Source organism: Kogia breviceps, chromosome 11 (assembly GCF_026419965.1).
Source record: "Kogia breviceps isolate mKogBre1 chromosome 11, mKogBre1 haplotype 1, whole genome shotgun sequence".
Taxonomy (NCBI): Eukaryota; Metazoa; Chordata; class Mammalia; order Artiodactyla; family Physeteridae; genus Kogia; species Kogia breviceps.
Window position 1 is genome coordinate 77,723,553 of NC_081320.1, and position 15,701 is coordinate 77,739,253.

The 15,701-nt window shown below is 39.0% G+C and overlaps 1 protein-coding gene across 6 annotated transcripts in view; it reads right to left on the bottom strand.

Moving 5' to 3' along the window:
- The window catches only part of TTC27 (tetratricopeptide repeat domain 27), a 177,761-nt gene that overhangs the window by 38,613 nt on the left and 123,447 nt on the right, over positions 1-15,701 (bottom strand). The gene's annotated exons all lie outside the window — the stretch shown is intronic.

The window sequence follows — 15,701 nt, forward strand, 5'->3', positions numbered from 1 at the left end:
CAGCTATTACAACTTTGCTTTCCTTTTAGATATAGTTAGTAAGGCCAGCAGCAGAATGCAGTATACTTTCTTTCTTTGACTTCCAGTACAAAGGCAGCAAGCCAGCAGACAGACTTGGTTGAACACTTTAGGGTGGGAAAGGAAATGAGGTGCTGTTATCTGTCCATTGCCTTGCACAGAGGCGAGTAGGAAGCTGCCCCTACATCCCTCCTACCCCTGCCATTCCTACAAAACTTGTTCCATATGGCTAGTTGAGGCCTGAAATTGCTTTAAGCAGATATAGATTTTTAGCTGATAATTAGAGATAAGGCTTAGAAAGCAAACATCCTTAGGCAATTTAACACTTTGCCTTGAATTCACAAGAGGCTATAAATAACTGCTATGAGGAGCCTTTAAGAGAAGAGATTTTGTTAGTAGAGGTATAGATAATGGCTAGAAATGGGGTGGTTGTGTGTTTGGGGGGGTGGGGGGGATGCAGAGGTACTAGGCGGAAATAAAGTTAGAAGTTCACTTTTCTCAGTTAAGGGACTCTAGCAACTTAAAAATTAGCTCATTACACTTTGCTTTTGTCTGGTTATTTACAGAATTAACTGAAAAGAGTTCCATACTCACTAAATGTGACTCATTTTGGAAGGGCCTAAAGTCTGATGCTAACGTATAAAACAAGCTCTCTTACTTCTAACCTAGTTGAAAGTTTCAAAATCTGTGTATTATATTTCATCATTTATAAGGTGCACTTTTTTTCCATTTAACATCTTTGCAATAGATGCATCTTAATAACCCATAGCTGATCAGAGTGTTACTGGCAGCATTCGATTTTCTATACAAGATGGCACTTACATGTGCCTCTTACAATTGACAGCATCTTGTACCCCAATAAATCATGGCAGCAAGTTTACTTGGAATGAAGTATACCTCATTCTGGGACTAAATCAAGAAAAACGAGAATTGCCCTCAAAGTTCTCAAAATGCATGTGCCCTGCTTGCTTCCTGCATCAGCAAAGAACAAACTCCCCACAAAACTATTTCACATGTGTTATAAAAAAACAGCGAGTGTAAATTTAAGATGTAAATAAAGAACTTTATTTTTCAATCCACCTGAAAAAACAAAGGTTACAAATGTCTGAAATTAGCAATTATCTCACAGATCTAACACAAGCTGGTGATGAGACTACTGTTGATCTTTAGGTTTTTAAAGCAAGTCAATATTTTGTAACCAATGTCCTAAAACCAAAATAAATTTGATGAAATCCAGGCAGATGACAATTTAATATATAGTATTATGATTCTCTTTTCTTTTCGCTCTTGGTAATTTGTGTAATTGCTTTTTAATTTGCATCTGAAAAAAAATTCTAGAATCATTAACTGCTAGTAGGTTTTCATCTACTGATAACATATAATTATGCTGGGAAATGACTTCTGTACACATCCTATTCTTTGAAATCATGAAATGGCTTAAAAAAAAAACCAACTCTAGGATCTTCTAACTGCTTCTGGCTGACCCACTAAACCATCAAAACTGCATTCATACCCTGCATCTCAACTGAGGTCCTCGGAATCTGGGGGACTAAGGAGAATATTCAGTGCCTCTTACTCTTTTCATTTTAAACTATTACTTAACCTATATTATCCTCACTGGCATCTTGATTTAGGATGGTCATGCTCTGAAGAGCAGAACATCATACAAGAAAAAAAAAATCAAAAGAAGCTTCAAAAAAAAAAAAAGAAAAAAAAGAAAACTCACATGATTCCCCAAATTAAAGTTGTATATGGTTGAGTATCAAAGGTCTCTATCTTCTAGTCCAATGCTACCAGATAGAAATATAATGCTAGCCTCATTACATTTGCTAGTAGCCATTTTAAAAAGTAAAAAGAAATGGGTGAAATAAATTTTTTTTTTTTTTTTTTTTTTTTTTTTTTTTTTTTTTTTTTTTTTTTTTTTTTTTTGAGGCTCCGGACGCGCAGGCCTAGCGGCCATGGCTCACGGGCTTAGTTGCTCCGCGGCATGTGGGATCTTCCCGGACCAGGGCACGAACCCGTGTCTCCTGCATCGGCAGGCGGATTCTCAACCACTGCGCCACCAGGGAAGCCCGGTGAAATAAATTTTAATAACATATTTTATTTAACTCTACATATCCAAAATAGTATCATTTCAACATGTTATCAATATACAAAATTATCGAGATATTTTATGTTCATTTTTTTGGTATGACGTCTTTGAAATCTGATGTGTGTCCTACACTTACAGCATCTCAATTTGGACCAGCCACGTTTCACGTGCTCAACTGCCACGTGTGGCTAGTGGCTAGCGTACTGGGCAGCACACTTCTACACTATTTCTCCAAAACACTGAGACAGACCCTGGCATACCTGCATGCCTCCCTTTTTTCTCCACTGAAAAAACTAGCTCCTCTGGCTGACACCCTCCCTTGGGCTCCAACTCTTCATATACTATAGTCACTGCTGTCCTCTCCATACAACAGCAACCAGAATAATTAGCACTTAATGAGCACCTACAGTGTTTGCCAAGCACTGATACTGCGAGCTTTCCACACATTAACCTCATCTATTCCTCACAACAGCCTTGTGAGGCAGTAAATATCACCCTCATTAAAGAGGTGACCATGGACCAGAGGCAGTCAGCGAGAGAGGAGAGATTGAGGCCCAGTCAGTGTGACTCCAGAGCCCACGTCATCTCCACGTGACCATTTCGCGCCCCGCTACACCATCTGCCCCCCACACAGCCGTGACTTACGGCAGTGCCATCCTTGTCACCAGTAGAGAGGGCGGGGTGTTGGGGGGAAGGAAAGAGTCCAATTAACATGTGCTGGGAAAACCCAGGAGACCAATTTTTTAAGAACCAGGGCATTATCTACTTCCCTCCTCCAAAAGCTCTCTTGATTAGGCAAGTGGACACAGATGAAGCAGAAGAATGGATGGCTGTTTGGTTGGAGGAAAGAGCTGAAAGGCAAATGTCTTAACCAAGGGACTGGGCAAGGATGGAGAAAGATAATCATCTGACAGAGAGGCTCTGGTGGAGATTTCTGTGGAGCTTATTTCCAAGGCAAATTGTGAAGACAGGCAAGCTATAGGCAGGGCAGTGATCTTTAGAAGCTGACAGTCTAGCTTTCTCCTCTGAGGGAGCCAGTACAGAAACACAAAAGCAGACCAACTATTTATCTTTAATATGATGATATATGCACTTGAGGAATGGTTTTAAATTATTTTTAAGATAATTATCAAAAGGCAGGAATGGTTGAAAACATGATCTCTCTTTGAATTTCCCTCAAAAGCCCCCTACAGAAACAGTGGAATAGAGGGAAAGATAAATGACTGGGATTCAAGAGGTTCTAAGGTACTGTATGACCTTGGCCATGTCACTTAACCTCTGAGTCTTAGTTCCCCAGTTGTTAAATGGGGGAGGTGGGGGGTGGGTTAAGCAAAAATTCCAAGGCTCCTTCAGACCTCAGATTCTGAAAACCTGGAGGTGACAGGGTTCAAAGGTGCATTCATGCCATCTAGTGGCAGAACAAGTACACTGATGATGCAAATAGAATACTCAGAATCAGCAGGGTTGACAAACTAGGAGGAAATCAGTTCAATTACAGGATTAGAAATCAATGAAAAGACGCGGTGAAGAAAATGAGGCCTAGAAAGGAAATGATTTGCCTAAAGCCATACAACGGTTCCTGGCTTCTGGTGTGCAATACATGTGATGAAGAGAGTGACTGCAACACTTACTAAACCTCAATAATTAAAATAGAAATTGAACACTAAGCACCACTGGACAATGGGCATGGATTATTTTTAAAAGTTAATTTTTACAAGGGTATTTAAAGCACATCTGCAATAGGTGCCATTTACTTATGTATTACAATTTTCTTTCTTAAATTATGAGCCTACTACTCAAATTTCCTTCCTCTTCAAGGTTTCTGAAGAATGAATGAATAATCAGTAGCTTCACATTTTTTTTTAACTCATTTTCCTTACAGGATTGACTGAATTTTTCTGACGTCCCATATAATAAAGTGTAACACGTTATAATTGAATCCTGAAGCCAAGCTACATTCTCCATTCTCTCCTGTCTACATCCCTGACTCATTCCCATGACCCCAAATGCAGATAAGTTGTTGAATGTGGCTTCATTAAACAGGAAATGACCCAAGCCAAATCCAAGAGAGCTATCAATGTTGTCTGGTAATATATTTTCCTAAAATGATGCTTACTGCTCATATTTTTAAAAAAATGTGCACCCCAACTCTTTCGTAACCAAATTTCTCATTTACTATTAAATACTATGTTCTCCTCCCTAAGGAAACACAAGTCTTAACCTGCCAGCTTCTCCCTCTCTCTCAAAAGTTTCCTCTATGTCAGTGTCTTCTTTTAAACTACAAGAGCAACTAAATTTTACACACACTTTTTTTCTTTTACTAGAAAGGGTATTAATTGTTTAGTGTCCTCCTCTTATTCCTGTCCTAGACTTGGTTACCACTGGTTCTTCTATTTGCCTACTCTTTCCAGAGAATTCACATGTGAGGTAACGTGGGAGTTTACATATCATCTGCATGAAACTCTCCTGTTAGATATATCTCCCTATCTTTAGGCTACAGATAATGGGGTAACAATGATTTTCTACCACATTGCAATGGGCAGGACAGAAAACTCCACGACAACTGAGAACTTACTATGGGCCAGGAAATATGCTAGATACTTTATGCATATTGGCTCTAATTTTCCCAACAGTAAACTGAGATAGGGATTATATCTCCACTTTACAAATGAGGAAACTGAAGCTCAGAAAGATGAAGTGATTTACCTTGGGATTACTACGAGTCAGAGTCAGGTCTATGGCCGCAGAGCTCTGCCCTCCCCTCTACCCCTTAGTCCCAGCTACAGCCCAGATGTTATCACAGTGCTCGTATTTCTTGGCAGTTATGCAAGTTAGACCTTAAGAGTTTCATTTTTTATTGCTTACCAATATGAGAAAGGAAGAACAAAAGGAAAGAATCTCTTTTTTCTCTACATATTATTCGCATATGGTTATTCTTTCTTCTCCACTGGAATGTAAGCTCCAATCTCCTCAAACCTCCCCACCACAGTAACACAAGCGCACAACAGAAACTCTAAGTCCATTTCAAATAAAAACATTTCTTCTTTCAAAAACTGAAATGAAAGAGAAAGTTGACCCCTACAAATCAAAGAAGAACAGAAGCTCAGGTTAATTAACAATTCTATCAGAGTATTACATCGTGGAAGTCTAGTCTTACATATAGCACGGGCAGGGAAGGGCTGCCTTGATTCCTCTAAAACGCCCTGCTCTCGCAGAGAGTCACCCGCTGTCATGTGCTGGACTGTCCCATTACATCAAAGTTACAACTTCACTTTGCTCCTGATGAAAGCCCCAATGGTTACTTATTAAAGAAAAACATTCAAACCCGACAGTCTTGTATTCAAGGCTTTCCATAACATCTAACTTGACCTCAGCCAAATCTGCCATTCCTTCCTAAATAAGACAACATCCTCTAGAGGCAAAACAATGAAGAGGTTAAGACTAAGAGCTCTGAAATCAGCAAGCCCCGCCCCAGTCCCTACGCCACCCCTCATAAGCTGTGGGATCTCGTGTAAATTAATTAACCCTCTATTTCCTCATCTGTGAAATGAGGGGAATAACAGTAAGTACCTCGGGGACTGGGCTGATTAAAACTATATGCAAAATGCTTAGAATAGTAGCTGGCACCTAGTAAATACTCAACATTGGCTGCTAGAATTATTATTACAACTGAATTTAAGAATAAATAGTCAAAACCTACAGCTACCAAGAAACCTTTGCTTGCTACATGCTTGATTTTTGCACCTGCTAGTCTCCTTTCCTGAAACACATTTTCCTAATTTTTGCCTCCTATCTAAATCCCAACCATTCCTCCTAGTTCGTAACATCTCCATCAGGCCTTACATCTTTTCATAACGCCATCACTAGGCACCCAAAGCATGGCATCTATTTACTCTACCCCTTGGTCATAGGAAAAGTTACTTCTGCCTCTTCTCTCCATTAGCCCATATAAACCACAGGAGAGCAAGAGGCCACATCTCAACACAATTCTGTCATAACCCCTCCCCCAATACTTCACAGGGATTTTATAAAGAGTTCATTTACACTTATATTCTAGCTTACACTATAGAAGATGCTTCATAAATAGAAACTGCTATCATAATATTAATGCTCTCATTCTTCCTGTCTCGTTGGAAACATTATTCTGTTTCCAGAGCCAATGCCTTCATCTCTTCTCATTTCACTCTTTCCTAGAATGACACTCCCTAGGTTAGCAACCATCTCTCTCTATAACATTCAATCTCTCCTTCACTCACTGGATTCCACCACATACAGGTCTCCAGTATCCTGAAAAGTTTTACTTGACTCTTCTGCCCCTTGGCACGATACTCTACATTTTGACTCTCATTTCCTTAACATGCTCCTAAAAAGAACAGTCTGTGGATGTTATGTCCATTTCCTCAGCTGCCACACACTCTTTCACCTCCTGAAGCTGGTTTTGAAGGTCATCAGTGAGCTCCAAATCCAATAAACTCTTCTTAGCTCTCTTTAGACTTTATCACTACGCGCGACATTTCTTACCGATAATTGTTCTTCCTTTAGTTTCCATGACTCCCTTTTTGGGGTCCTTCTATCCCTCTGACCAATACTCTGGTATATTTTGTTTGCATCATATTTCACTGGTGCTACTTCTTCTACCTTTCTCCAACCCCCGGAGATGACTGAAGTTCAAGATTTTGCCACGTGTTCTCTTCCAACACAGTTTTCTGTCCAGAATTCATTCACTTGCATGGATTCATCTTACTTCCACAGAAAAGCGCCAATCTGCGAGCTCAGTTATTGGCCTCACTCCTAGGCTTCAGGCTTGGACTGGGTTTCAGTGGACTATGAACCCTCTGTACTTAGACACAGCAACATCTCATCTTCAACACTCAAAACACATCATCTTCCCCTACCAAAGATACTTTCCCTCCCTCCTGAATTCTCTGTATCTATCAATAGGGACATTTCCTTTTTAACCAAACAACTGAGAAAACTGGCATGTTCTCAGATCCCGAACTCTCCCTCAATGCTGCCAATCCAGTGAATAAGGACCAGAAAATTTTCCTTTATAATGAGCTTCAACCTGTTCCATCTTTCCATCCTCACTGCTAAAGCCACTGATCACTCATTCATGACATGCATCCCTTACTTAAACTTCCTAGAATATCACTTTTGTCATATCACTCTTTTATTCAAAACCACAACAGACTCCCATATCTGTAGGGTTACTAATCCTGAAGAAAGGCACTTAAGGCCCTTCACAAACTAGTTCTGTCCATATCATTTCCCAGTGGAAACTCTCTGCTCTCTGCTGATAGGCTGACACAACCCAGTTCATTCCCACATCCGTGTCTGGTTCACAGCAGGATCTTGATAATGCTTAGTGAGGCAACCACAAAATGTACTGTTCAAATGGCAACATTTAAAAAAATGAAACAAGGCATTAAAAAATCATTAAAATTATAGGACCTTAAAAAGACCTTATTTACTGACCAACAAACTGTTGATTGTCAAATTGGTTTTACTACTGATATAACAGGGGACCTAAAGACGGTTCTATTAGAAAACCATTTTCAAGGGGACACGGGTTCATGCCCCGGTTTGGGAAGATCCCACATGCCGCGGAGCGGCTGGGCCCGTGAGCCATGGCCGCTGAGCCTGCGCGTCCGGAGCCTGTGCTCCGCAACGGGAGAGGCCACAACAGTGAGAGGCCCGCGTACTGGAAAAAAAAAAAAAATTGTAAATTCTGATTATCTGAAATTTTAAAATAACAAAAGGAACATTAAGCAAGCTATATATTTCTGACATTTGCATATTTCTCTAATATATTACAGAATTAAAATCCATTTTTCTTAGCAGATATTCCTATCCTCTAATCAGTTCCTTAGTCATATCTAATTCTAATACCATGTCATTGATATTTTCTGATAATTTTTTCATAAAACTGCCTGCTGTCTACTTCAAAGTTGTTCTTTATTGTTAATACATTTAGAATTGTTAAAAATGTTGATTGACTCTTCTCTGTAGGTCATAATGATTTTAGCTGAGAAAATATTCTTTCTAAATGTATTGAGGAAAAATTAAAAATAGAACCACTATATGATCCAGCAATCTCACTGCTGAGTATATAGCTGAAGGAAATGAAATCACTCCTCGAAGAGATATCTGCACCCTCATGTTCACTGCAGCATTATTCACAATAGCTGAGACATGTAAACAAACTAAGTGTCTGTCAATAGATGAATGTATAAAGAAATTGTGTGAGTGTGTGCACACACAAGGTGAAATATTATTCAGCCATGAAAAAGAAGGAAATCTTGCCTTTGGCAACAACATGGATGAACTTTGAGGGCATTATGCTAAGTGAAATAAATTAGACAGAGAAAGACAAATACCATATGCTCTCACTTGTATGTGGAATCTAAAAAAGCCAAACTCATAGAAATAGTAGAATGGTGGTTGCCAGGAGTTGGGGGTGGGGGAAAGTGGGGAGATGTTGGTCAAAGCATACAAACTTCCAGTTATAAGATAAAGAAGTTCTGGGGATCTAACATACAGCATGGTGACTATAGTTAACAATACTGTATTATATACTTGAAAATTGCTAAAAGAGTAGATCTTAAATGTTATCATCACACACACACAAAGGTGACAGAGGTGAGGTGACAGAGGTGTTAACTAATGCTACTGTGGTAATCATTTCACAATATATACATGTATCAAATCTTATTATGTTGTATACCTTGCACAATATGTCAATTATACAATGTCAATTATATCTCAATAAAGCTGGGAAAAAAATTTTTTAATGTACTGAGATAACTAGGAAGCTCAGAGCAATTGCTGCTAAACAGAGATATTCTGAATTCTAGTTTTGTTAATACTGAAGCTTATAAATATTTTTCCTGGGAAAAGCCTCCATTTAGAGTACCTTTCTTCAACAAATATTTTTAACAGGACAAAATTCATCAAATAATTCATCAAATTTATGATTCTTTGTAAGTGTCATCAAATTTACAAATTTATAAATTATAGGCCTTCTCAATTACATTCTATTCTAGAATAGAATATAAATTTATTGAGTTAAAATTAAAAGCTCAGTCAAAAGTTTTTGGCAAATTATTATTGATATCCTAAGTACGATGGTACTTATTTTTTTAAGTCCTTATTTTTTTAGAGATACATACTAAAACATTTAAAAATGAAATGATATATTGGGTTTGTTTCAAAATAATATGGGATGGAATGGGGAAATATAGATGAAACAGGCCCAGTCATGAGTTAGTAACTTTTGAAGCTGGTTCATAGGCACATGGGAGGGGATTCTTTATTCTGGTCTCTGCTAGTATATATTTTGTATAATTGAAAATTTCATAACAAAAGGTTACAAAGAAAAGATTCCTCCTAGGCAGATGTTACAGACTGAACTGTATCCCTCTCAAAATTCATATGCTGAAGCTCAACCCCAGTGTAACTGTATTTGGAGATAGGGCCTTTAAGGAGATAATTAAGGTTAAATGAGGTCATAATGATGAGGCCCTAATCCAACAGGACTGGTATCCTTTGAAGACGAAAAGACACTGGAGCTCTCTCTACACATGCACAGAGAAGAGGCCATGTGAGGAGACAGTGAAAGTTGGCTGTCTAAAAGCAAGGAAAAGACCTCACCAGAAACCAACCCTGAAGGTACCTTGATCTTGGACTTCTAGCTTCCAGAACTGTGAAAAAAATTTATTTCCACAGTGGTTTAAACCACCCAGTCTGTAGTATAATTAAACCACAGTGGTTTAAACCACCCAGTCTATAGTATTAGTCGGCCCTCAGCAGACTAACACAGTAAGGTTTTTTAAACTTCCTTATTGGAGTATCATTGCTTTACAATGGTGTATCAGTTTCTGCTTTATAACAAAGTGCATCAGCTATACATACACATATATTCCCATATCCCCTCACTCTTGCGTCTCCCTCCCTCCCACCCTCCCTATCCCACCCCTCTAGGTGGTCACAAAGCACCGAGCTGATATCCCTGTGCAACGCGGCTGCTTCCCACTAGCGATCCGTTTTACATTTGGTAGTGTATATATATCCATGTCACTCTCACACTTTGTCCCTGCTTACCCTTCTCCCTCCCTCCCCGTGTCCTCAAGTCCACTCTCTAGTACGTCTGCATCTTTATTCCTGTCCTGCCCCTAGGTCCTTCATGACCTTTTTTTTTTTTTTTTTTAGATTCCATATATATGTGTTAGCATATGGTATTTGTTTTTCTCTTTCTGACTTACTTCACGCTGTATGACAGACTCTAGGTCCATCCACCTCACTTCAAATAACTCAATTTCGTTTCTTTTTATGGCTGAGGAATATTCCATTGTATATATATGCCACATCTTCTTTATCCATTCATCTGCTGATGGACACTTAGGTCGCTTCCATGTCCTGGCTATTCTAAATAGAGCTGCAATGAACATTGTGGTACATGACTCTTTTTGAATTATGGTTTTCTCAGGGGATATGACCAGTAGTGGGATTGCTGGGTCATATGGTAATTCTATTTTTTACTTTTTTAAGGAACCTCCAGACTGTTCTCCATAGTGGCTGTATCAATTTACATTCCCACCAACAGTACAAGAGGGTTCCCTTTTCTCCACACCGTCTCCAGCATTTACTGTTCATAGATTTTTTGATGGCCATTCTGACCAGTGTGAGATGATATCTCATTGTAGTTTTGATTTGCATTTCTCTAACAATCAGTGATGTTGAGCATTCTCTTTCATGTGTTTGTAGGCAATCTGTTTATCTTCTTTGGAGAAATGTCTATGTAGGTCTTCTGCCCATTTTTTGATTGGGTTGTTTGTTTTCTTGATATTGAGCTGCATGAGCTGCTTGTAAATTTTGGAGATTAATCCTTTGTCAGTTGCTTCATTTGCAAATATTTTCTCCCATTCTGAGGGTTCTCTTTTCGTCCCATTTATGGTTTCCTTTGCTGTGCAAAAGCTTTTAAGTTTCATTAGGTCCCATTTGTTTATTTTTGTTTTTATTTCCATTTCTCTAGGAGGTGGGTCATAAAGGATCTTGCTGTGATTTATGTTATAGAGTGCTCTGCCTGTGTTTCCTCTAAGAGTTTGATAGTGTCTGGCCTGACATTTGAGTCTTTCATCCATTTGGAATTTATTTTTGTGTATGGTGTTAGGGAGAGTTCTAATTTCATTCTTTTACATGTAGCTGTCCAGTTTTCCCAGCACCACTTATTGAGGAGGCTATCTTTTCTCCATTGTATATTCTTGCTTCCTTTATCAAAAACAAGGTGACCATATGTGCATGGGTTTAACTGGGCTTTCTATCCTGTTCCATTGATATATACTTCTGTTTTTGCACCAGTACCATACTGTCATGATTACCGTACCTTTGTAGTATAGTCTGAAGTGAGGGAGCCTGATTCCTCCAGCTCTGTTTTTCTATCTCAAGATTGCTTTGGCTATTCAGGGTCTTTTGTGTTTCCATATAAATTGTGAAATTTTTTGTTCTAGTTCTGTGAAAAAAGCCAGTGGTAGTTTGATAGGGGTTGCACTGAATCTGTAGATTGCTTTGGGTAGTAGAGTTATTTTCACAATGTTGATTCTTCCAATCCAAGAACATGGTATATCTCCATCTATTTGTATCATCTTTATTTCATTCATCAGTGTCTTATAGTTTTCTGCATACAGGTCTTTTGTCTCCTTAGGCAGGTTTATTCCTAGGTATTTTATTGTTTTTGTTGCAATGGTAAATGGGAGTGCTTCCTTAATTTCACTTTCAGATTTTTCATCATTAGTGTATAGGAATGCAAGAGACTTCTGTGCATTAATTTTGTATCCTGCTACTTTACCAAATTCATTGATTAGCTCTAGTAGTTTTCTGGTAGCATCTTTAGGATTCTCTATGTATAGTATCATGTCATCTGCAAACAGTGACAGCTTTACTTCTTCTTTTCCAATTTGGATGCCTTTTATTTCTTTTTCTTCTCTGATTGCTGTGGCTAAAACTTCCAACACTATGTTGAATAATAGTGGTGAGACTGGACAACCTTGTCTTGCTCCTGATCCTAGTAGAAATGGTTTCAGTTTTTCACCATTGAGAACAATGCTGGATGTGGGTTTGTCCTGTACAGCCTTTATTATGTTGAGGTAAGTTCCCTCTATGCCTACTTTCTGGAGGGTTTTTAATCATAAATGGGTGTTGAATTTTGTCGAAAGCTTTCTCTGCATCTATTGAGATGATCATATGGTTTTTATTCTTTAATTTGTTAATATGGTGTATCACATTGATTGATTTGCATATATTGAAGAATCCTTGCATTCCTGAGATAAACCCCACTTGATTATGGTGAATGATCCTTTTAATGTGCTGTTGGATTCCGCTTGCTAGTATTTTGTTGAGGATTTTTGCACCTATATTCATCAGTGATATTGGCCTGTGGTTTTCTTTCTTTGTGACATCTTTGTCTGGTTTTGTTATCAGGGTGACGGTGGCCTCACAGAATGAGTTTGGGAGTGTTCCTCCCTGTGCTATATTTTGGAAGAGTTTGAGAAGGATAGGTGTTAGCTCTTCTCTAAATGTTGGAAGATTTTTAATCACAGTCTCAATTTCAGTGCTTTTGATTGGTCTGCTTATGTTTTCTATTTCTTCCTGATTCAGTCTCAGAAGGTTGTGCTTTTCTAAGAATTTGTCCATTTCTTCCAGGTCGTCCATTTTATTGGCATATAGTTGCTTGTAGTTCTCTCTCATGATCCCTTGTATTTATGCAGTGTCAGTTGTTACGTCTCCGTTTTCATTTCTAATTCTGTTCATTTGTGTCTCCTCCCTTTTCTTTTCTTTGTTTTTTTTTTTTGCGGTATGCGGGCCTCTCACTGTTGTTGCCTCTCCCTTTGCGGAGCACAGGCTCCAGACGCGCAGGCCCAGCCGTCCCGCAGCATGTGAGATCCTCCCTGACTGGGGCACGAACCCGTGTCCCCTGCATCGGCAGGCGGACTCTCAACCACTGTGCCACCAGGGAAGCCCTTCTCCCTTTTCTTCGTGATGATTCTGGCTAATGGTTTATCAATTTTGTTTATCTTCTCAAAGAACCAACCAGCTTTTAGTTTTATTGATCTTTGCTATTGTTTCCTTCATTTCTTTTTCATTTATTTCTGATCTGATCTTTATGATTTCTTTCCTTCTGCTCACTTTGGGGTTTTTTGTTCTTCTTTCTCTAATTGCTTTAGGTGTAAGCTTAGGTTGTTTATTTGAGATGTTTCTTGTTTTTTGAGGTAGGCTTGCATTGTAAGCCTTCCCTCTTAGAGCTGCTTTTGCTGCATCCCATAGGTTGTGGCTCATTATGTTTTCATTGTCATTTGTTTCTAGGTGTTTTTTGATTTCCTCTTTGATTTCTTCAGTGATCTCTTGGTTATTTAGTAGTGCATTGTTTAGCCTCCATGTGTTTATGTGTTTTACAGATTTTTTCCTGTAACTGATATCTAGTCTCACAGCGTTGTCGTTGGAAAAGATACTTGATACAATTTCAATTTTCTTAAATTTACCAAGGCTTGATTTGTGACCCAAGATATGATCTACCCTGGAGAATGTTCTATGAGCACTTGAGAAGAACGTGTATTCTGTTAGTTTTGGATGGAATGTGCTATAAATATCAATGAAGTCCATCTTGTTTAATGTATCACTTAAACCTTGTGTTTCCTTATTTATTTTCATTTTGGATGATCTGTCCATTGGTGAAAATGGGGTTTTTAAGTCCCCTAGTATAACTGTGTTACTATTGATTTCCCCTTTTATGGCTGTTAGCATTTGCTTATGTATTGAGGTGCTCCTATGTTGGGTGCATCAATATTTACAATTGTTATATCTTCTTCTTGGATTGATCCCTTGATCATTATGTAGTGTCCTTGTCTCTTGTAATATTCTTTATTTTAAAGTCTATTTTGTCTGACATGAGAATTGCTACTCCAGCTTTCTTTTGATTTCCTTTTGCATAGGATATCTTTTTCCATCCCCTCACTTTCAGTCTGTAGGTGTCCCTAGTTCTGAAGTGGGTCTCTTGTAGACAGCATATATACGGGTTTTGTTTTTGTATCCATTCAGCTGGTCTATGTCTTTTGGTGGGAGCATTTAATCCTTTTACATTTAAGGTAATTATCAATATGTACGTTCCTATTACCACCCACTTCAGCTTCTAACGGCCCACAATCCCCAGAAGTCTATGGTTGATTTTGAATTTTAGTAGTTTCAAAAGTTACTTGGGAAAATGAAACAGGTAGGGGTAAACGAATGGAAGCTAGCAATCTCAAAACAAATGCAAACAGTACACACGTCTATTGGTTCTCTAAAAAATGCACCATAGGCAAATGCATTTAGTTTTGTAGACCATCCCTGATATAAAACCAAACATTCCTATTTTTATAACAATTTGATTTCAGGAAGCCTTTACAATGCACAAAAGCCATTCAAATATCTCTCTCATTTGCCTGAGCTTTGTTATTAAACCTAATTGTTTGGATATGTCAGAAAAGCAGGGATAGAATTTTTTAAATTCTATTTTTCTATTTTCCTTTCATTCCAGGACTTAGAGGAGACAATAGCATGTAGGAGCCCTCCTTCTTCAGAGACAATTCAAACTTGCATCAAGACTTATAGTAAGTCTATAGCGTTCAAGTTTGCATCTTGTAGTAGTTCTGTACAACTGTCGCATCATACGCCTACATATTTTGGCATGGCTTACAGGCTGCCTGAATTCGATCCATATGACAAACTGCAAAATATCCTCACATAATATCTGTTTGCTCTGTGACGCTGCTTGGAGCAATTGTCACTTCTTTGTCTTGCTAAGTAATTAATTTGAAATCATATAATGAGACCATTGGGCCCTGTCAAGTCCTCTCTTGCGAATTCCCTTATTCCACCCCTTCTTTCCTATTGCCTCTCCCCATAGACAACTGTCCTGCTAGACCACTGCTATAGTTCCTAAGCCTACCTACATCTAGTGTCTCCCATGGCCACAGAGTTGCCAAAACAATATTCTTAACACCTCCATGCACACCACATTCCTTCAATTCAACAAAGCCAAACACAAATCAACCTTTTAATAGCTCCCTACCTGCCAAATACAAAAACCAAAGGCTTCACCTTCAAGACCTTCCACAATATGGCTCCAGTCTAGCTTTCCCACAGGGACTGCCCTATTCCCTTTCACTCTAAAAAACTAGCCTATTCACTAACACTCTGTACACACACACACACACACACACACACACACACACACACACACACATCCCCCTTCTCTTTGTGTTTCTAGGGCTGGGCTCATACTGTTCATCTGCCTGGAATGCCCTCACCACTGCCTTTCCATTGGCCTATTCAAGTATTATGTGTCCTTCAAAGCCCAATTCACAGGCTTCCCTGGTGGCGCAGTGATTGAGAGTCTGCCTGCCGATGCAGGGGACACGGGTTCGTGCCCTGGTCCGGAAGATCCCACATACTGCGGAGCGGCTGGGCCCGTGAGCCATGACCGCTGAGCCTGCACGTCCAGAGCCTGTGCTCCGCAATGGGAGAGGCCACAACAGTGAGAGGCCCGCGTACCGCAAAA